We start from the raw sequence: 24,841 nt of genomic DNA on the forward strand, positions 1-24,841 counted from the left end.
ACAATAAAACCTGTGCATGTTGAAATCTATAGAAAGATAAAAGAAAGACTGGCTAATGGTTCAAGGTTCATTACTATACTTCCGGGGATGCTCATTTACTTAAAAAAAAAAAAAGTATGTTGTGATTTCATCTCTCACTCCCTTCTTATCCCTCCCCTTTTCTGCTAAGTATCATTGTCTCCACTCCCCCTTCCTTTTGTTTTCGTTTGTAGCGGGAAGAAGCAAAGATGTGCATATATCTTTAAAACTATAAGTGAAGAACCAAAAATCAAATATTACATATGTCTACATCCAACTCTTAGGAGGATGGACTTCATGAACTAGAAGGTCTATTTCTAATTACTCAGTCCTATAACTAACCAGACATAAGCATACTATAGAGAAGTATATTTGTTAGATTTAGACTCTGAATCTTAGCAATGACATTAACAGTTTAGGAGGTACACACCTCTACCATGGATTGCCAGAGTATTTCACATCTCTGGCATGGAATACCACAGTGTTTCTGTGCAAGAATCTCAGGTAGAAAACAAGCCACAGAAAATCCATTTCCCCCTCTCTTTTAACATATGAGATATAAATAAATGTAGAATGGAGAGAAACACACCTAGAGTCAATAAACAAAGCAGCATGGACTGTGCTAAAAAAAGAAACCCACATTCGGTAAGTTTGGAGCCAGCGGCAAGTATACTTATACATTCTATATCACTGCACAATGAACTGATCTGAGACCTCCACACGATTGCCACACAGGTGGCAGTGTGAACTCTAAAACGTTCTAACATTAGGTATACTTACAAAAAGGGTGAGGGACAAAGAAGGGGAATTACTGGAGGAAATCAGCTGGGTAGTAGTAGAAAAGGGAGAGAGAAGAGATTTGGGGCTCTGAGGTGAGAGTGTTTAGAGGAGAAGGAAGCAGCTCTCAGAGTTGCATACAGCAAAGGGTGTAAGGAGAATGTGAACAGAAAAGAGGTCTATTAGGTTTGACAAGGGAAAGATAATTAATCACATTAGTGAGGTCAGTTTCAGTTTACTAGAAAGGATGGAATTCAGACTGGACTGGGTCAAGGGAAGTTAGAGGAATGGAAATGAAAGTAGTTCAAGTAGACTGAGTTCAGGAAGGTTGAAGGTAAAAGAAATGAGGAAAATGAGGTGAAGGAGAGATAGATGAAGCTAAGAAAAGGTTTCCTGAGGGAAAGAATAGCATGGCCGAAAACAAGGGCTGTAGACAGAACTATTGGTGATGAATGACAAGGAAGGGGAAACAAATAGGGAGGGTATCAAGAGGACAGATACAAGTGTTCAACCCAGAAAACAAGAGGGAGACCTTGGGCTTGGATACCATGGGAGTATGAAGGACAGGAGAACAGAAGCAGGAGGGGATAGACAAGTGAAAGGAGAACTCTTGCCAGACATCACTGATTTTAACTTTGAAAGAAAGTTGCAAGACCTTGAGAAAAGTGGTAAAAGAGGCTGACGGTGGTTGGAGAGGAGGGCATGAACAGGAAAAGTTAGAGAACAGCTGAAATGGATTAAGGGCCTGGAAGTGCATAAGAGTTGGATTTCTTGACAAGAAAAAGAAGAGAGCTGAGGGAGAAATGGGCAAAGTTATAGTGGAGCAAGCTGTACAACTTCCCTCAGAGGCGCTCAGGAGAAAGGCAGCAGAAATGGAGATAACAAAGATGATGGGAGAGGCAAGGCTTTGGGTCGGTAAGGCAGATGGAACAACATGGGAAGGGAGTCAATTGGCCAAGCAGGCAGGAGAGGGCAGAACTGAGGGTAGGGACCACTGACACATGATATGCGCATATACCTTGAAGGGGAGCCCTGGCTCTCTCAGACTGTCAATATATATTTCTACATGTTTTATTTAGTACAACTGAACCAATGTTATTGATACAAACCAGAGGAGCACACAAAAGCAGTGGAATAATGGGGTGATACCAAGGGGTTGTGCAAAGCTGACACTCAATAATTTTTTTAAAAAAAAAGACCTTCTGGGTAAGCAACTACCTGAACTGGCTTGGTCCATCTCAATTTATAATCTGAATAATATGACACCACGAGGACTTGAACTCCTTGTACTTTGTTTCAGAGTAGCAGCCGTGTTAGTCTGTATTCGCAAAAAGAAAAGGAGGACTTGTGGCACCTTAGAGACTAACACATTTATTTGAGCATAAGCTTTCGTGAGCTACAGCTCACTTATTTATTTGAGCATAAGCTTTCGTGAGCTACAGCTCACTTCATCCGATGAAGTGAGCTGTACCTCACGAAAGCTTATGCTCAAATAAATTTGTTAGTCTCTAAGGTGCCACAAGTACTCCTTGTACTTTGTGTTCTCCTTTGATGTACAGTCAACACATGAGGTACCAAACATTCTGTAGCTAAAGTGCACTGTGGACAAAAAGATGACGGAATTCTAATGACTGATCCTCAGATGAAAAGAATCAATGAAAAATATCCAGCTGTCCTAAAATGGCTTCAAATGACCATTTATGCAGTTGATGCATGCAATAGGTGTCTCTGAACATTGGAAAGAAAGAAAAAATAATTATGAAACAGCAGTCTCCTTGGCAAAATACCAATGAAGTACACTTTTCAATCATAAGGAAAATGTAGGACAGTGGAAATAATGTCAATTAGAAGAAAATATATGCTATTGAAAATTCTGAGCGCTTATTGGAAGACCATCAACCAGACTTACAAGCCCACAGAGGAAAGATTTTTTTGGAATTAATCAGTTACTACAAAAAAGTGATTATATATATATATTACCTATTTGTAGGAAGGTTATATAACATACATACTTATTATATTTTTGTGGGGGTACTATAACAATTAATGTATACAATATACAGAATATATAATAAAATAAATATAGTTATATTATTGCAATATCAGTAGGGGTTAGGATTCCATTGAAATGTGTACTTAAAGCAGGACTAAAATCCTACTTTTCATATTTGAATGACTTAATTTAGTCCCCATATTCAGCACAATAACTCTTTAGAGGACAAGTGAAATTTTAATGTAATTTTTTAGTAAAATATTTCCTCATGTTGCAGAGGATATTTCTTTAAGTGTTCCTTCTTTCTGAAATTTTGCTCAGTTTTTTCTCACATTTCTTTGGGTTTCTCTAGCTAAACAAAACTACAGTCTCCACAAACTCCAAATGTTATACACAGATGCATTCAACTAACATCTGGGACATAAGACACTTCTGAAATGTACCAGTCAAACACACACAGAATTATTTCTCTTGTTCAAGACAACAATTTTGAGAGTCACTGAGATTAGATGACTGTTCTCAGATTTGTCAGCTACTTTCATTCTCCAGCCCTACCAACCTGCAACCCAGACTCACCAGCTCAATTCCTCACAGAAGAGACAGGAAGGAGGACTGGGCAGCCTGGGTTATGGTGGGGGTATAGCACCTGGGGAGCCCTTCAATGCTTTTACTATAGCACAGAGACATTTGTCCCCACTGCCCCAGGATTCCCCCACCAAATCCCTCTTTGAACCCAGCTCTCACTTCTGCATCACAGCTCACCCTCATGTTCCCCTTTTTGCACTGAAGTTGCTAAGCAGGGATGTTTAGGGAGAGGTGAACTATGGCATGGGTAAAAGCTGCTAGTTCTGTTCTCAAGGCACCTTCAGCTGCCAGTTTCCCCTTCTTACTAGGGCCAGGGAGATGAAAAGATTTACAGCTGAAGATGCTCCAGGAGTGGAACTAGCAGCACAACTCCGGAGGCCCTTCTTTCTGCGATAAAGCTACTGTGGAGATTCCAGACAGAAACGCAGACCTGAGTAGGTCTGTCACCACAGATCTACAGCTAGGAAGGATGAATAGTCCTATAATCTGGGGCCACACACCAGTGACTTTATACTGCACATATGGATATCACTAATTTGCACTAATTGAGACGACATACTTTTAACTCAAAACCCCATTTTTTCACATTGTCCCCAAGTACGGTTTGTTTTTTTTAAATAAATAAAAAATAATCTCCAGTTTTGGATTTTTCAGTGCATTCCCATCTTCTAAATATCCATGTATTAAAAACAAACTTTAGATCAGAGATTGTGCTTTTGTGTCCAGATCCAAGTTAATTGTCGATGTTAAACAAATAATAAATACATATTAACTGCTTGCAGAGTAGCTAATACATGAAGGGGGAGAGAGGGTGCGTAGACTAAAAGAGTACAATACCCAAGCAAAGTAAGTAACGGTGCCGGGTGCTATAAAGTTATTACTGCCACTTGTTTGTGGTAACCATTATTAAGTGGCAGAGCTGGAAGTGAGTTATGTAGGTCTCCTTGAACTCCAGGCAATCAAAATTTATACAGTGCCGTCTATCAGCTTATATGTCCAATATGTCAGGGGCCAAATTACAAACTTGCAAACCATTCTGATGTGTGTGCCTGAATAAATGAATGCCATACAAGTGGCAGGGAAGGAAGCATTATACTATATAAGACTAATTTCCATCAGCAAGTGCAGTCAACAATGGCTGGATAAACCTTGCAAAAGTTGGAGCCAGAGCTTTCCACTGCACAACCCTTCTGACGTACGCTGGTTCATTAGATAGTAGGCCTTGGTCACACACCCTCTTGGTACTAAATAGTTGAAACAGGGTTAGCTTCTCCATATCCTCCCCACAGCTTGGTGCCTAACTACGATTGTGTCTGGTGCAGGTGCATTTGGGATGGGAGGAAAGGGCTTTCCAGTGCACTTCTCCCCAGCCTCCAGCACACCTATTCAGGGCTAGCCATAACGTAGCCCTATATACAGGGCAGAAGTGGAAGCTTGAATAGGATATATTTCCAATGGATTTTCAAGTTGTTGAATTTGACTCTACTTATTTCTTCAGTATGTAAAACTGGACAGGCTTTTGTTCACTGTTAGTTATACACAGCATTTGTTCTGCCTACCATAGAGTTTAAGTGAATACAGGTTAAAAATGCAGATGCATTTGGGTCTCTTGAGTGCTGCAACAAATCCATGGCAAAAGTTCATATTATAATGTTCCAGTAGGCAGGGAGAGAGAGGGCTTTTTCAATCACCCAGAGTTGGATTATTCAGATGAACAGCCCTGTTATTAAACTAAATTTTTTTTTTGGGGGGGGGGGAAGGAAAAGGTGTTTAAATAGATAAATAAATACACCTGGCAGAAATCTAGCAAAACCATACAAATACAAGTTTTTATGATGCATTTATTTTAAATCCCATACCTCAAACAACCAGGGTGATAAATTGTAAGGCCTATCCCAATACATTTTCAATTAAATGACTAAATTAATGCAGAGACATTTAATTCAAGTTACACTAGTTTTTCCAAATGTTAATTAAGATGCTATCTAAAATTAAATCTCTCTAAAACCCCTTTTATATTCAGCTGCGCATCTGATGCAGATGTAATTAAAATTCTGGAAGTTCACCTATACGCATCCAAATATTGCAAAAGAAAATAAAAGAAACTGAAGCAATTTGAGAGACTGCTGTTTTAATGGCATTTTATACAATCCTTGGAGTAGGAGGACAGCACAAAAAAACCCACACAAACAAATCTAGGCTTTCATACCTGCACAGACTTATTCACTCAGCACTGTGGGCCATGTAGCTTTTGAAGATTTTCTATTAGTAAGGATAAGTGATTGACAAGACTAGGAAACAGAAGACTAAATCCTGCTTGCCTTTATGAGAGCCTTACATGGAAGTAAACATGACTTCTTTCATGAGTAAGGCAAGCAGGATTTGGCTCTAAATCCAGAAGCCGGATACTAGAACAATGTAGTTGTGGGGGAGTTTTCCTCATCAAGATTGGAATCTCTTCCTGGCACCCCAAAAGATCCTATCTTCTTATTCTTTTATGTCTTTCGTGGGATAGGCCCAAATTGGGCTGAATTGGTGGTGTGACATGTGCTGAGTTTTATCCCATGACAGAGGAGATTAAAATCACCAGGTTCATTTTATTTAGCAGAACAACTGGACATAAATGGGTGCCAAAGACTTCTTGATCCAGAGAGAGACATTTGGATTGCGAAGAACTTACTGAATTATTTATGGCCAAGGACCATTCTTCTTCTAAAAGTTATGCCTTGGGAAAAACATATCAAAATGGAATATAAACTGAAATACAGTGCCAGACTAATTTTTAAATGACAAAACAATGAATTTCTAAATGAAGACTAGTATAGTCACAAAATTTAGATCCAGACTTGGAACGTCATAAAGCATGGGGGGGGGGGGTGAGGGGGTTTCCAGAAATGTGGTTTTATTTTAGTCTCTAATAGCATACTCATGTGCTTGCCAGATCACCAATATGCAGAGATAGAAAACTCTTTCCTTCCTTATCATGCCCCATGTTCCAGGAATTTTTGTTTACTCAAATAATTTGAACAAAGTAATAGAATATATGGAGAATAACATTGTCCTCTGAGGTTACTGTCAAAGAACCAAAAAGAAAGGGAAAGGATGTAACAATTTCTAGAACTGTAGATATTTTACTTCTCTGTAGGTAGTAGTACATGGAAGCAAAAACCAATTAAACTGTCCATAATTCTGCTTGAAAAAGACAGAAATTATTTCTAGTCTAATGGAGTTGCAAGTACTTACACCTGCCTGAACTCAGCTCTCCATGCCCACAAATATATCCATTTCTTTTGCTTTGTTTCCAGCACTCAAACCACAACATAACTACGAGTTGGAAGGTAAAAACACACCAATCATACCACTTTTCTGTAGAATTCCCACATCCAACCCAACAGAAGGGGAAAAAAAAAAGGATTGGGCATGCAGGGGTATACACAGAGTTCTCTTTTCGTCTGCAGAAATTAGGGAACTGAAGGCATGTGCCCACTGGTGTAACATAATTAAAGTCATTTCAGGGTTTGAAATCTGGACAAATGTCTAGACCCAAAGTTCACCTATAATGGTCCAAACTTAATCACTGAATCTGAACAACGTCAAACTTTAGCTGAGAGGAGATTCAAAATTTGGACTTTACCTATACATTTCAATTTTGTAGCTTGGCTCATCACTATTTTAAACACATTTTCATATCTTAAAGAGCATGTACAAATGCAGAGTTGAATATTGTCATACAAGGTGTGGAATTAAATTATTTTTCTAATTTATTTGTACGTGTACAAAATGGAAAAGCAAACCAAAAACCTCCGGCACACAGAGTAGGATATTAAAAATGGAATAAAAAATAATAGCCTGTGTACTCCCTGTCTTTGTCACATGATAGAGGATAATCACAGAGGGGCAAACTTGCTTGCAAAATTCTCTGGAGTGCGGATAGCAGAAAGTGAATGCCCTTTTCCTCTTGTGTGAAAAGGTCTAGAGGTCAAACAGACGTTATAGGGGAAATAATATGCCAAATGGATAGAGCCTGGGAATCTGATGGACCCAACGTGGTCAGCATGCAATGGTTGTGTTTCTACGACTTCCTATCTCCCCCATGGCTGGGTCAAGTATAATACCATATGGCCATAATCTCTTTTGCTGCTTTACAACAACATTTTCATCTATGAAGGATAGGTGGCCTGGAATTCATGGAAGGAAAGTTAATGTTGCAACATCCAATCTACTAGTTAAAGACTTACAGTAAATACATATAAGGTTTGAATGTGTCAAAGACCTTGATCATCTTGAAAAGATTACATTCCAAAGTTAAATTTGTGACATAACTAAAATACAAACCTCAGAAGACCGTCTGTTTTTTCAGAACTTCTATGTCCTTGCTTACAGTCCAGTTTTATCTTTCACTGAATCTGATCCTAAGGGATTGTCAGTGTGAAAAAAGCTGTAATTCAACAGTATTGCCACCACTAAAAGCTGGTCTCTGATGGATGCGTCACTGCCCCCACCTCTGTTTTCTCCTGATGGAGGGGGGATTGTTTGTGAGGTTTTCTTGTTTTTTGTTTTTGAATGGGTTTTTTTCTCTCTCTTTTAAATACTGGTATCATTGCAGAAGGAGAAGGAGACAAGAAGAAACTGGCAGGACGAGAAAAGGAGGAAGCTTTGTGGAGGAAAGGATAAAGAAGCGGCAAGGAGACTGGAAGGATGGAAAGGTAAAAAGGGAAAAAGAGAACTGTTAACATGAGGAAGAAGGAATTCAATGGCTGCCACTACAAGCATGCCAATTTCTCTTTATCTAAAGAGATACGGTTAACTAACCATTTGTAATATGCCCTAAAATTCCTGCTATTTACCAAAGGATATACCTATGTACAGCTTATACTATTTAAATACTGAGTGTGACAGATATGGCAATTTCCTGCAATATCCTTAGGAGACCTAATTGAACTAAATTTAAGTATCTTTAGGGTCCATCGTATTAAATGAATGGTTTATGTATATTGAGGGCCAGGATTGTATGTAACCTCTCTAGGAGGGAGATGTGATGTGAGACCTGGATGATCCAAGGATTATGTTGAACAATGTGCCATACAAGAATGGACTTCTAGGACAGTCAGTGTGAAGTGGATTTCCTAGGAAATACCTAAGGAGAGGTTAATCTAAATCCCCTACTTCTGGCTAGGTAAAAAAGCTATGCCGTGAGGAGAGGGTTTTTTGACGACTGACCACCTGTTCCCAGAGATTGGACATCAAAGGCAAAAGCTGTATAAAGAAATGGATGAACTACTCAGCTGGCTGTTCTGGTTCTGAATTTGTGACAGTTATGAACTTATATCCACGAGGACAATCCAGTTGTGCATTTTGATGGACTGACTCCTACCAGAGCTGGAGACTGGAGTTGGGGTGACCTCTGCGAAGCATTTTAACATACATGTATGTTCTTTCATTATTTTTTATGTTTTTCTCTGTAATGCTTTCACCTTACGAATAAACAGTGTGATAACTTGTAACTGCTTGTAACAATTACTCCATTCATAAACTTTGGAGAAAAAGTAAAGCACGACAATGGTCTGTGTAGGCAGCCTGGCTTGCTGAGATATTAGTATAGGCAGGGAACTGTGCAACCTGGAAAAAAACCCGGTCACGAGGGGGAGACAAATGGGTCTCTATGCAAGAGAGATGACAGGTGAGGAGCATGGAGCCTACCATGGGTACCCTCAAGGGTTCACGGAAGGGAATACAGGTGCAGTTGCTGAGAGACACTGAGGTAATATTTTTCTCAAGCAATTGCCAAAGGGTGACCTTTTGTATTTCTCCTTCTTTTCACTTCCAGAAGAGACTATATAATTTAAACATGAAATAAACTATGTAAAAATCGCACATAGTTACGCACAGTTTCAACACTATCCCTTATTAAACATTCTGTACCATCACCAAGATAAGGAGGAAGCCAGAAAAAAAAATAGAGAACTTTTAAATATTGGTTTCCTTTGTATCACTGAAATTCTCTGGGATAAAATTATCTCCCCAGAGAGTATGAGAGGGCAGTGGAGGGGGCAATGCATATATATTTGCAATTCACTGAACAGTTGCAGACAAATCTTGTAAAATGCTGTGCAATAGGATTGCATTAGCTTGTGGGTCATTGGAGAAGCTTAGGCATCTAGAGTTTTTAATGGCTGTCAAAAGCATGTTCACTTACATTTGTGTAGAGAATATACTTTTGAAAATAGGTCAAACAATTACTTTAATTGATAATATAATTAAGCCAGCCTTTATTTTCCAGTCAGTGTCTCTCATTAAGGTAGATTTTTGTTACCCCCAAATTCCTGATCTTTTATATCCTTTTAAAATATTGTACCCTAAACTACAGCTGTTGCTGGACAAATGTATAGCTGAGGGGATAATTCATGCTTCAGATGAATCTTTGTTCTTTACAGTGTTGTCAGTTTTTCTTCTGGGATATTAAAAACTGTAATATAAGTCTAAACCATAAATAATTACATCAGATTGTGTGTGTGTGTGGAGGGCAAAACTGGGAGAGAAAAGAGCACCACAGTACTACCATTTCCTTTTAAACACAAAGCACATCATTTCCAAAGGTTTCTCATTTAATTCTAATAAAAAAAGAAATGTCCCTAAGTAATTCATCTTCATCCTCTAGGTACGTGAATGACATTTTGTTCTGATGTGATTATAAGAAACAAAATCCCTCAGCGATGAGGTCTTAAATATTTCTTTTTATGATGTTCCGAGCTTGACAAACCTTGGTAGAAAATAGAATACTCTTTAATTATGAATACATTAACTAAATTAGTAACATGAGATGGCTATGCAATTAAAGGACTGCTAATTGAAAACTGGAAACACAGCTGTATACAGCTTAAAGATGAGTCACACGAGTAATGACGCAGATGTTTATAGAATGTGATAATGTGTAGCAGGAGCACACTATTGCAGCTCCCCAGCCCATTCTTATATTGTGTCATTGAAATGGTTTTTAAACCTATGAATACCAGGAATCGGGATCTCAGGGACAGCAAATTAGGCTCCCTGGATATGTGAATTAGTGTTGTCTGAATATCAGCAATTTAATTCTCCAGCTTTCAAAGAATGTAGACATGGAGCCAACAACAAACATCTGTCAGTTGTAAGGTTGTCAAAAAAAAAAAAATCTCTGGTAAGCCAGACCCTGCCTGAATCTGAGAAAGACAGTAAAGTACAGCATCTGTAAACAGTAACATTGCTGTGTGAATGGATGAAATGTGTAAATAACACAGTCAGCTTTGTGTTCATATGCGAATACACCCTCTACTGGCTTATTCTTTAAAACAGCACTCATTTTACAAAGAAGGAAACAAAGAGGATTCCTGACAAAGTTTTTAAAATGTTCCCCCCTCCCCTCCCACACACACAATTCTTGTGTTCCTTCATTTTTCACCTCCTTCCCAGCATACAAGGTGGACCCCATACAACATGTTTCTTCGGGCCCAGGAAAAGAGAAAGCACAAATGTTATCTCTGTGCAATCTCCCAGAGTAGCCAATGCCTACTGCCCCAAATTAATGTACATAACTCTACCACATCAGTCTGAAGCCTGCTGTAGACCTTCAACTTTCATTTAGCATAAGCACAACTTCATAAGAGTGTCTGTTTAAATATCAGTTAATAGTCTGTAAAATCATTTACACATTAAGATTTTTCTGGCATAGATTTGGAGGCTATCAATCAAACATCATGTTCAGTACTGGTTGTATTTTCACACACACACGCACACACAGAGTCATTTGTGGAGATTATTGACAGCAGTGTAGGTATATGAGGGCACAGGGGCAGGAGGGAAGAAAAACTGTATTTGTCCCTGCCCTTTGGCAGCCATATTGTGCAAATATGACTCTCGTATTGACTGAGCTGGCGAAAAAAGAACAGGATTTACATTTAGACTTTTTAAACGAGGAAGACTGCACAATTTTATGACTGATCAGTGTTAATCTGACAACAATTAACGTAGCATACACAACTGAATAAAGTCATGAGGGAATGACAAGAAAGTATAAACACTTTTTCTCTAAAAGGCAAACAGAGCTGGATTCAGGGCTACATCTCCACTGACATACAAAATCAGGATTACATAATCTTGATATCTTTTGCCTGGCTAAAATGCAGGCCAGGTCAAAAAGGTATTTAAAATGCTTTGGTTTAAGAAAGCAGGGTGTTAGATTAAACAGGGACAACAGTTACTTTATGAGAGGACAGAGACTTTTCCATTTTTCCTTCAGAAAGTACACCTGATCAGTCAATGCACTGCTGAAACACTAACCTCAACCTGCATGCCAAGTACGACAATGAGTTTGGTCACACCTTAAATATCAAATATGGTCACAGACTACAAGACTGGGACACTAGGGATGGGGGGCAAAGGCAGAAACGATACATAACACCTGAGCCTACAATCACATCCTTGACATCCTAAAAGCATAAAGAGTGAGAGGGGAGGAAGGGATAAGCTTGATCAAGGTGGATGCATTCTCATAAAAACATAAGAATGGCCATATTGGTTCAGACCAAAGGTCAATCTAGCCCACTATCCTCTCTTCTGACAGTGGCCAATGCGAGGTGCTTCAGAGGGGATGAACAGAAGCACCTAGCATTGGCCGCTGTCTCTAGAAATGTATGGTTTTGCTTATTTTTCTGTAGCTAACAAGAAGGGTACCTATACTATCTAGGCTAGGTTTTACACAATTTGATGCATACCACTGATTTTGTTTTAATCTAACTTTTTTCTCTCTCTCTCCTTTGTTATACTATAATCTCTGTGCTTTAGATTGGGGATTTCAGACAGTCTGTCCTGAAGAAGTGAACCAGTCTTCAACATCTAAGAAGAAGACAGTGAACTATGTATGTGTGTCTGGAACCTACACAATTCTGGATTCTCAGTCCAAAATGCACAAACTAAGGAGTCTTTTCCCACAAGGTATGCCTTGTCCATGGCAACGATCTTCCAGATGCAAAAGAAATGCCTAATGAATACGAATGAAAACAGACTGTGAGCTGTTTAGGGCAAAGATTGTAATTTAATATACTTGTTTGTACAGCCCCCAGCACAGTGAGGCTACAACTTGGCTGAAGCCTCTAGGCACAACTGCAATATAAATGTTAAATAACAACAATAATAAGTAATAATTAAGAGGGTGGGATCAAATGAGATTTATTCATTCCCTTCAGTTAATGCCACTAGAGGTTGTGTAACCAGAGCAGTGAATACAAAGTTGGAAAACACAGAATATTTTTGAATAAATACGCAGCATTTAAATGAAAAGAAGCTACAACACAAGCTATTACCAAATGAAAGATGCCAGACACCTGATTTGTGAGTGTCTACGTGATACTCTCCAGTCAGCCTCTTAGATGTATTCGCATTCATAATTTTGCCTGAATTTAGTTCCAACAAGCCCTTCTTGCCCCATACTCTGGGGATCAACTAGCATTGTCAGTTAGGGGGCTAGCTGCACCTCTGTCCCCTTTCCAGTCTCTCTTATAGCCCCCTTCTCAGGTAACATCTTGCAATCCTTCCACCTTTTAAGGTACATCTACACTGCTGCTGGAGCTTGTGTAGACATGCCTGCACTCACTGTACTCTAGGTAGCTCACTAAAAATAGCAGGGAGGATGCAACAGAGTGGGCTTCAGCACAGGCTGCACAAACAAGTGTCGACCCAGGGGATCAGGTAGGCTGTGCTGAAGGCTGCACCGAGGAGTCCTCATGGCTATTTTTAGCAAGCTAGCTAGTATACAGCTATGACAAATACATCTACATGAGCTTCAAATCATGGCTTATGGCTGGAGTGTAGATATATCCTTAGACTGGGAACCAAGTATGCTACCCCATGTATACCAACTGCTTATTACCATGCAGGTCCAACTGACTTTGGACACAAGCATTTCTTCTCTCTGAACCTGTGACCAGTGATAGTGTTAACTGACCATCCTGAAACATCTCCTCCTTCCTGTCTGGTTTGTCCCAGATGGTCCCCTACTGGGAAGCACTTTCTCAAAAATATTCATACCAAAAATACCAGGTCATTGGCAGTCCAAGATGCAGTTTTAGCCTATGTTTAAAGCATTCCTCTATATTTATCCCACTGTTATAGAAGTTACAACCTATCCTGGTTTCCTAATGCAAGAGGACAGCATTCAGTTCTATTCAAGATGTGTACTGAAATTTTACAGTACTAGTTTTATAGCGTACACTGTATAAATACACTTTTCTGAATATGGCATGGCAAATTCTTCACTGCAAGAACTGGTTTTAAAAGGCTGTGACAATGTTGTTCTGCCCACATTTTGTTAGCACTGTGAATCCTATTGTTAAAACTGTAAACTCTGAAATGGCAAGGATGTCTTGCTCAGGTTAAAAATTTACAGAAGCAGAATGATTTTAAAATATAATTAATAATAATACATAGCCTAGAGACAGCTGGATTTAGGGGTAGGTGACTCAGGTGACCACTTGGGGTGCCTAGCTTGAGGGGCACTGGTCTCTGGTGCTGTTTTTGTTGTTAGCAACAAAAGGGAAAATAGAATGTTTGAAGTAAAATGTTTTAGGTATTCCGTATGTGGATTCATTTTTCACTAATCTCCTAGAATGTCTGGACCTTTGTAGAATCTTCCAGACTTTCTGAAAACTACATTTTCATCAAACCTCTTAGAATGTTGTCAGCCACGCCCTCGTGGTTATATAAGGGATGAGGTGTTGCCAGTCAGTCAGTGAGATATAAGAATGAAGTGAGAGCCCAGCTGCGATATTGTGTACCTTGTTTTTCTGTGTAATTGTGAAAATGTACTTGTGTTTTAAGACTTGAAGAATGTAAGTAGTGACTAATAAAGGACATATTTAATGAGATGCCAGAGATATCTATCGAATCCCTATCTACGCAACAATATACAATAAAAACTGTTACTTCTTTGCCATGCTTAACATCGAATGTTTCATGACTTTCCAGGACTGCAAAACATAGACTTTTCCTTTCCCCAATACTGTCTCTTTCCCCCTGTAGAAAATAAAAGATGCCCCGAAGAAGCCATCAGGAGCTCAGTATAGGAAGCAAAAAGCTCAAGTGCAATCTAATTAGCAGCTAGGGGCAAATTTGGTGGGAAAATATCTGAAACAGAACAACACAGTCTAGGCTTTAGGCAGTAACGATCGTCCCAGTTCAGAAGAAATTGAGGAGGGAAGTGTAAATGGTGCAAGTCCTATTACAGTAAAAGCTGTTTTAACCAGCACTTCACCAACTGGAAAGCTCTACAAGCCAGCATTTCTGATCTTCATTGAAATTCTGGTTTACAGTCCAGTTGGTGTGGGGCCAGCAGGGGGGTTGGGGCATGGGAGGGGGTGTGGAGCGCGGGCTCTGGGAGGGAGTTTGGTTGTGGGAGGGAGCTCAGGGCAGCAGGTTGGGACATGGGAGGGGGTGCAAGGTGCTGGATCCACAGGGCACTCACCTCAGGCAGCTCCTAGGCAGAGGTGTGGCAGGCAGCTCCGTGCACTGCCTCTGTCCGCAGATGCCATCCCCGCAGCTCCCATTGGCCGTGGTTCCCCAGCCAAGGGGAGCTGCAGAGCTAGGCTTAGGGTCGGGTGGGGGCAGTGCACAGAGCCACCTGCTGAACCTCCACCTAGGAGCAGCCGGGACAGGTCGCTGTTTGCGGGGACTTGTCCGAAGTGAGCGTCCCCTGGATCTGGCACCCCACACCCCCTCCCACACCCCAACCTGCTGCCCCAAGCCCCCAAACTCTCTCCCAGAGCCCATGCCCCACACCCAGGCTACCAGCTCTGCAGGAGCCTACTTGGAAGACTGCCAGGGAGCCTTGACTCCCAGGATCCCACACCACCTCAGGCATCTTGACTCCATGAACAGCTTATACTTTTGAGAAACAAAATTTGTTATACAGAGCATCATGTCATTAATATGGCTACCTGACATTAATCTGATCAATATCTTTCTCTACTAGCATGGTCTCCTGATGATAACTACTGTATAGAATTTGCATTATTCTATACTTCTTTCATTTACTCTCCCAAACATTCCACAAGAACAATGAGGACTTACTCCTGATTTACCTAGGAATCCTTTTAATTTCTGAAATGTAATTCGCTGTCAAAGTAATTTAATCCCACATTCGGATATTTATGTTTCCCCTCCCCTCTCTGAATTTTTAAGAATTGGCCTTTAGGCAGTGTACACTATAAACTGAAAACTACGTGGACAAAATTCTTTTCAGTAAAATTGAGTTTCAAGCTAACAGAAATGAATAAGAACAAAAGGATACATCTAGATCACTATAGAGGCCAAGTCGCATAATCAATTAAATGATTAACAGTCCATTCAAGAGCCATGGAAGTTGTAGTTTTGGCAGAAGTTCCAATTCCATAAAATATACCATAGCAGCATCTTTACTACCAAAACTAAATGGGAAATTGAAATTCCAAAGAGGATCAAAATCTCCCTCTGTGGGGAAGGTGAAACTTGCATTTGCTAAAATAGCAAATAGCCTAGGTTGAAAAGGAGTTGGGTTTTAATGATTCCTTGATTACAATGATCACAGATACACCAGAATTCTGGCCCAAGATAGAAACATTACCTCCAATTCTTGGACATATACAGACAGATTCACAAGCTGAAGGTATTATGAAAAACAAATAATGATAATGTTACTGAAATGATAAACAGAGTAGCAACTCTGCAATAAAAAGGAAAGATTTATTTCCAGATGAAAAATAAAAATATCGCCTTCTATATGTAGATGTATGAGGTGTAGTCTCCCTCCTATAGGGGAATAAAAATCTGTTTTATGCAATGTTGCATTGTCTCCACCTATCCACTTTTAATAATCTTTCAACACATATGATACTTACACCGAAACATATCTTTTTCCGCAAAGCCATACACACAGATGCCTAAAACAGATGCATTTAATCTCTCTTCGTATAGAAATCTGTTCCATACCCCTAATCATTTTTGTTGCTTTTCTTTGTATCTTTTCCATTTCTAGTATATATTTTTTTGAGACAGGGCAACCAGAACTGCACACGATATTCAAGGTGTGGGCTATCATGGATTTATATAGTGGCATTATGATATTTTCTGTCTTATTATCTATCCCTTTCCTAATGATTATCAACATTCTATTAGTTTTTTTTGACTTCCGCTGCACATTGAGTAGATATTTTCAGGAAACTACCCATAATGACACCAAGATCTCTTTTTTGAGTGGCAACAGCTAATTTAGACCCCATCATTTTGTATGTATAGTTGGAATTATGTTTTCCAATATGCATTACTTCGCATTGATCAACACTGAATTTCATTTCCTATTTTGTTGCCCAGTCACCCAGTTTTGTGAGATCCCTTTGTAACTCTTTGCAGTCTGCTTTGGACTTAACTATCGTCAGTAAGTTTGTATCATCTGCAAACTTTGCTACTTTACCGTTTACCCCATTTTCCAGATCATTTATGAATAAGTTGAACAGCACTGGTCCCAGTATAGATGTCTGGGAGACATCACTATTTACTCCTTTCTCTTCTGACAACTGACCATTTATTCCGAACTTTTGTTTCCTGTCTTTTAACCAGTTACTGATCCATGAGAGGACCTTCCTTCTTAACATAGGACTGCTTACTTCACTTAAGTGTTTTTGGTGAGGGACCTTGTCAAAGGCTTTCTGAAAGTCCATGTACACTATATCTAATGGATCCCCCTTGTCCACAAGTTTGTTGACTCCCTCAAAGAATTCTAATGGATTTGTGAGGCATTATTTCCCTTTACAAAAGCCATACCGACTCCTCCCCAAAAACTGTTTTTATCTGTGGCTTATAATTCTTCTCTTTACTATAGTTTCAACCAATTTGCCTCCTGTAATTTCTCGGAGGGCATTTGGAGACTTTTAAAAAAATTGACGTCACATTAGCTATCCTCCAGACATCTGGTATAGAAGCTGATTTAAGTGATAGGTTACATACCACAGTTACTAGTTCTGCAATTTCATATTTGAGTTCCCTCAGAACTGTTGGGTTAATTTGTTCCAATACCTCCTCCACTGACATCTCAATTGGGGACAGTTCCTCAGATTTGTCACTGAAAAAGAATGGCTCAGGTGTGGAAAACTCACATCCTCTGCAGTGAAGTCCAATGAAAAGGATCAAATGGATTTATTTCTTTAAACTTCCCTTGGTGGCCAACCACCACGTTGCCTGGGTTATGTGCTCATGACATTGCAGCACTAACCAATCAGAAGGCAAGTGGCTCAATTTTACACTATTGGCTGTAAGTAAGTGAAGACCTCGGGTCACAGGCACCAACTTTCATTGGCGCCGGTGGGTGCTCGTGCCCCTCTCCCCCGGCCCTGCCCCATCTCCACCCCTCCCTGCCCCTGTTGGACCCCTCCCTGCCTCTTCCCCCAGCACGCCGCGTTCCTCCTCCTTCCCCCTCCCTCCCAGCTGTTTCATGGCGCAAGTGCTGGGAGGGAGGGGGGAGAAGCAGGACGCGGCAGTGCGCTCTGGTGAGGAGGCAGAGGCAGAGCAGAGGTGGAGGTGATCTGGGGTGGAGGGGGCAGGTTGGGGAGCTGCCAGTAGGTGCAGAGCACCCACCAATTTTTCCCCATGGGTGCTCCAGTCCCGGAGCACCCACGGAGTCGGCGCCTATGCCGCAGGTCACCTGCTTCGACTATTTCGTGTGAACTCCAAGCTCCATTGAAGTCTGTGGGAATTTTGCCATTGACATCAATGAGGCTAGGATTTCTTCCATGGCCTTTAAACTCTCTGTATGTCAGTTACTCAGTTTGCAAAATGGGATTTATACTATTTACCTCACAAAGTATTGACAGGGTCAGTTAATGTTTGTGCAGCACTTGAAGATGCTATTTTTAATATCATTTATTACAATGCTATTTATTAAAAATATTTATTACAGGGCTCAATAAAAGCCCCATTATCAGAGTATAAATAGTACTCAGAACTTAAGGGTTAGATTGTGACTTTAAGCCACTGCCCACAGTATGGTATGTGCAAAAGCCTACTGCACTTCCAGCAGCTCCTGCAGGTATGGTGCCTAAGAAAGGCACTGTGACAGCGGCCTGCTCTATACCAAAAGCTAAGGGTGACCTAACTATGTCTTTCAGGGGTGTGAAAAATTCAAACCCCTGAGAGATGCAGTTAACCTGACCTAAGCCCCAATGTAGATGCTGCTAGGCTGATGGAAGAACTCTTCTGTCGACCTCGCTACCGCCTCTCGGAGGGGTTGATTTACTACAGTGATGGAAGAACCCTTTCTGTCACTGTATCAAGTGTCTACGCTCTAGCATTGTAACCCTTTAACAAAATGCAGCATATTCTCCCAGCCGACCAGTCAAACTCTTACTGTAACCTTCCGTGGACCCTCTGAGGGAGTCTAACATTGCTGTTGGAACAAGAGTTCTCTGTATCCTTGCACATTGGGAGCACAAGACGTGAGAACATGTGTGGGAATTGGGCACAATGCTACCTTCACTCACTCTCCCTCTTTGCACATAAATGCAGGATTAGGCGCACATTAGCTCTAACTTGTTATCTGCTCTTCACTCGGCCTATTCAGTTTCATATCTTGGCACTGAAACCACATGGTACTATTTTATGGAATATATAAATGTCTACAGTTTTTTTCATTCAATTAAAAAACCTTCAAAACTATTACAATTAATTTTAATTTTGCAAACCTAAATTTTGTTGCAAAACAACTTGACAATATCCCTTAGAAGCTACGTTTTGAGTTTGCCATTCACAATTTCCAGCATGTTCCTGTTGTAATAAACCCAACGATATATCAAGTACTTCATTATGATCTCCACACTTAATAAGGGATGGGGAAATAATCTTGATGAAAATCAAGACTACTTATCAGGATCTTATAGTTTGGGTTATGTTTTCCCCCATGATCCCCAGGTGATACTCTAAAATCTCAATATATTTTTTTAACCCAGAGGATTCACTTTTTACCCCGCATCAGACCAACTATCTTTCCAAGCCAAGGAGCGCTAGATAGAGCTCCCTCCAGATCTCATCAGCCCTGTTCCTAAACCATGGACTGGAAGATAGACATGCAAAGCATTTCCTCCAGTAGGGCGCTGAGCATGCTGCCTCTACATTGTAATTGCCCACGTCTGTTGGATGCACACAGAATCTGAATTCTAGAGCTGATGGAGGAATTCATAACAAATAGTTTATTCAAATAGTTTAGCCTCTTTTTCTGCTCAGAGAATGTCTGTAAGCAAATTGCATTTTTTCACAAGTGTACCCATTATTCAAAAGTATGAAACTAATTTGCACATTGTTTTAATACCATGGATTGATGATGAACAGTACTGTGCAAGAATTCAATATTTGAGCAGTGTCATTTAACTCTGATTGATTAAATAACATGGTATAATATTGCAGAGCTAGGATTTGCTGACCATGTAAACACTTCTAGTGCAAATACTTGTGCAGGTACGTTTGAAATTCAGTTTCCCTGAATAGTCATACAAGTGCATTTAAAGCCCACTTTCTGCAAACATTTTTGCCAGTAGTACTCCATTGCACATATGTTGGCAGAAAGCAAATATAAGAGAGGTACAAAATATAGCACAAATGAATTCATTAAAAAATTAATTAAAATTTCTAGAACTCTCCCACACCAGCATCAACTTCCTGGACACCACTATCAGCTTCAACAGTGGAACCCTACAGGCAACCATATACTAGTAACTCATGGATCACACTTACCTTAACAGATCCAGGAACCTACCCTAGACAGAACAAGAAATTTGTTATCTACAGGCAGTCACTCAGATATCACAGAATATGCTCCAAGGAGAAAGTTCAGGATATACACCTTAACACACTTAAAACCACCGTCACCAAACAAGGACACTCCACTAGAGAAGTAAATTGCATCAAGAGAACTTGCTTCAATACGGGGGGGAAAAACCCACTGACTGCATACTCCTAGTTGTCACCTACCCACAACTCATAATTATTACCTCTACTTGACGGGGACCACATCCTGAAAGAAATCTTTCCTGAGCCCCCTCTTTTGGCCTTCAAACAACCCCCTCACCAAGATCATCATGAGAAGATTCCCACAGACCAGAACCCACTAACTCAAAGTAGCACCAGACTCTGCTATAACAGCAGTTGCAAAACCTGCAGACATATCTCCACTGCTACAACTATTAATAGCACTCCCCTCTCCCCTCAACACACCTTTCAAGATCCCTGGGTCCTACACATGTCTATCACAACACATGGGGAACCTCATCCAATGCATCAAACGCCCCACACAACTATGTGAGTGACATGAGGCAACCACTATGCTTTCAAATGAACTCACAGAAAAATGATAAAAGCCAAAAACACTCTATCACCTGTGGATTAATACTTTTCACAAAACAATCACTCCATATCTGACTTATCAATCCGTGTTCTAAAAGGAAATTGGCAGAACACTTTCAAAAGATGAACCTTGGAGCTTATATTCATGACTCTGCTAGACACCAAAAATCGTGGACACACTGGAGACACTGGTTTTATGTCTCATTACAACAATCTGAAACCCACTAACTCTTTTGACCTATGACTGAAGAGGTGTTAATTGCCCACTTCATTTTGAATGGTATTAAAACTGTGCTTTGATAGCATTTTTCACGCCCTGTGCACTCAGTTTGTGCTGGTATATATGACTACACAAGAAGCAGGACAAGTTTTTGCATGCATGCTAATCAAATGTACAAAGTAGACTCTATGTAAGATTTTAAATTAAATGAGTACTAGACTACTTGAGATTTTTTCTCTGATCTTATAAAAAACCCTGTGTTAACAAAGCAGAAGAGTATCATTTCCACTCTCAGTTTATTAAAAATTTCTAGGACTAGATAATCCCAGACCACCCCATAAAACTAGCACTCATCATCATTTCAGATCAGGTAAGCTTTCTGCAGCTCACTTGTATGTATTAAGGAAGGGATATACACCTGGTGGGGATACCAGGAAAGCAACTATTCATATAGTACTTTTACGTGATATCTTGTGGGAGATGGGAACTGGGGTTTCAGCAATATTTTACCCGATGGCAAGACAGTGAGAAAAAACAGGGCAATATCAAACTGGGGATAAAAACAAGGGAAAGAAGAAAGGGAGCTGGAGAAGAAAAAGAGATAAGGATGAGAAGAAAGAAAAAAAACAGAAAGGGAAGAAAGAGGAGAAAACGGACAGAGGAATATTGACAAAAGAGAAAGAGAGCAACAAAAAGATAAAGAAATAGGCACTACTTATTGAAAAATGAGTAAAAAGAAGCCAAAGAGAGAAACAGAAAATAAGAATAGCATAAAAGGAGGAAATATGGAAATAAATAGAATGAAAACATGCATAGGAAAAAAATAATAAAGGGCAGAGATGGCCAAAGAGGTAGGGAAATACCAAATGACTCTAATGAAAGAAAGAAAACTATGGAAAAAATTAGAAGAAACTGGCAATCAGTTGAAAGCCAGAAGCTCAACAAAGATTAGGAAACTATCCTGTTAGTTAGAATGATAGTTGCATTCATTGTTGGAGTTAAATTTTCATGCTCCATTGGCAGAAGTTGCGATTCTTCCAGAATTAGTCTCACCTAATCACAGACCTTACTGGAGGTACTGATCATGGAAATAAAGTCTAATCCTAACATAGACCAATGTGGGAAATATACTAGAAAATGCTGTGACACTGTATGAAAAGGAAGTTAACCATTTATATCACTGTTGCACAATGGCACTAAATTTGATATAAAATGTATCAATGGAAAAGTTACAATTTGTCAAGAATGATTATCCTGGTTAAAATCATGTATCATCACTGTATCTGAAGTTCTGAATATTAGCTAGGTATTTGTATCTTAAATGTTCTTGTGGTGACACCCACAAGTCTCGCCAGCCCATTGTGAATGGACTATTCAAGCTTGATGGACCATTAAGAAGAATTCAGAGTAACAGCTGCGTTACTCTGTATTCGCAAAAAGAAAAGGAGTACTTGTGGCACCTTAGAGACTAACCAATTTATTTGAGCATAAGCTTTCGTGAACTACAGCTCATCAAGTGAGCTGTAGCTCACGAAAGCTTATGCTCAGATAAATTGGTTAGTCTCTAAGGTGCCACAAGTACTCCTTTTCTCATTAAGAAGAATTAACTCTCCAGATAGTTCTTCCCGAGGACACCTCAGACAACAAGGAGCCAATGCAAAACATTTAAGGGCTTGTGATGTGGACATGTGACCTTGGACTGCATCTGCTCCAAGTCTTTGGACTGTGGATTTACAATTAAAAGGAGTATTTTGAACAATGGACTGAGGACCTTCCAATCTTTTGGAAGTTACCAGACAGACTTTTGCAAGCCAGCAGCCTATTCCATCACTGCTACACACCTGATTTAAGGAATTTGCAATCATTTGTATGTATATGATCTATTAACCATTTATAATTCCATTCTATTCTTTTATTAATATATCTTTAGTTAGTTTACTAAGCATTGGCTGACAGCGTGATATTTGGGTAATATCTGAGATACACACTGACCTGGGGGTAAATGTCTGATCCTTTGGGATTAGTAGAACCTCACATATGGTGAATTGGGTTTTCAGTAACCTCTCACTATAGTAGATCTGTCTTTCTGGATGGGAGCCAAGGTCTGGAATGCTTAAAGGGAACTTGGCCTCACACACTTTGCTACACATAAATAGTCAGATTAGATAGATAGATATTCTCATATAAATATAATATATTGAAAGTGGATTAGTTTCCATCAAAATATTCTGAACATCAAGTACAATAAGTTTGGATATTCTTTTCTCTCCCCACCATTATGGCCAATTCTTCTTTCATTTCAAATTCCTATCTATTGGCCAAATCTATTCCTGAAACAATCTCCTTCACCCTATCCACAACAGCCCCTATGTTTAGTAATATTACACTGGAGAATAGGGAGAGCACTTTATCCTTGGTTCTGTCTTTTCATCTTATGGTAATCTGTTTTAATAATGTCTCCTGTGCTCCATAGTCAGGGTCTGGAAGGATGTGGAGCTGTTGTGTTTGGTTTAAGGTCCAATACTATTAACATTTTATCTGAACTGGCATGTTCATTGCTACTCTTAATGCAAACAATTTTTTTTCCTGTTAATTTTCACATAAGATGCAGCAAATGTAGCTTTGTGATATGTACAGCCAACTATTTAGATGTGTTGGAGTTTTCCAAATGTAAAATTTTTGCCTGTACACATACACTACATGGCGTTTAATTAGGAACTGATTCAGATTGCCCTTAACCTGATCAACAAAGCATGTGTATGAGAGGTTTGGCTAAACCAGGCACCTCCCCAGCAGGACTGGAAACCAGGACTGGCTATCAGGCATACCAAGCATTTACTGTTCTGTGCATAGGCGCCAAGTTTCTAATCTGCTGAGGGGTACTCCCTGCTGGCTCTGCCCTGGTTCTGCCCCCACTCCATCCGTTCCCCCAAGGCCCCACCCTTGCCCTGCTTCTTCCCTGCCCAGTTCCGCCCTCTCCCCCAAGTACACTGTGTCCTCACTCCTCCCCCCCCGACACCTCCTGATGTCATGAAACAGCTGATCCGTGGCAGGGAGGAGGCACTGGGAGGGAGGGAAAGGCAGGCCCGGTGGGGCCTGCCAGCGAGCAGGAGGCACTGGGTGAGAAGGAGGTTCTGGTAGGTGGCTTCTGGTAGCTGGCTTCTCCATTTTTTTCTGTGGGTGCTCCATCCTCGGAGCACCCACAGAATTGGTGCCTATAGTTGTGGGATGAAGGAAATCTACAGGCCCATCTGGGAGGGAGACTGGCTAGTGGAAGGGCTCATAGGATCATTAGGAGTGGAGCCTGCTGCTAAGAATGAGCCAGCAAGAGAAGCATATGGGAAGATAGAGGCTTGCAGGAGCAGCTGGCAAAGAGCAAGGTACAAATTCCTGGAGAAGGAAAAGTTGAAGAGACCTATATCTGGGATCTTTTGTGGGGACTAAAGCAGCAATCAGATAATGTGTCAGGCACCCTGCTTGAATGGTATGATGACACAGGTGCACTGACATGCTGGCTAGAGGAAATAGTCTTAGCACAAACAGCACAGAGGACATACAGAGGCGATGCATGGGGGATGGGAGGGGGCACGTGCCCCCCTCCCAATTTGCTGCTTGGCTTGTACTGAGCATGCTCAATAACACTGCTGAAGCCGGCTGCCCCTCCCGCCATGCTATCGGCAGGCACTGGTCATCTCTGATCATGTGCATGAAAAGAGGGAAGGGGGTTTATTCTTGTCCATGAAAGTCTAAAGTCTCATGATAAGCATCAGCACTTTACATTATTAAATCCAATTCCAGGCTTTTCCCACACTTCCTACTTACTTACATACTTTTAACGTGTCCCTGCCGACTACTGT

At 40.3% G+C, this 24,841-nt stretch overlaps 1 protein-coding gene across 6 annotated transcripts in view; it reads right to left on the reverse strand.

Annotated features, from left to right (window-relative positions):
• DMD (dystrophin) overlaps positions 1-24,841 on the reverse strand; it is a 1,886,383-nt gene that overhangs the window by 209,072 nt on the left and 1,652,470 nt on the right. The window lies entirely within an intron of this gene.

Source organism: Natator depressus, chromosome 1 (assembly GCF_965152275.1).
Source record: "Natator depressus isolate rNatDep1 chromosome 1, rNatDep2.hap1, whole genome shotgun sequence".
Classification (NCBI taxonomy): Eukaryota; Metazoa; Chordata; order Testudines; family Cheloniidae; genus Natator; species Natator depressus.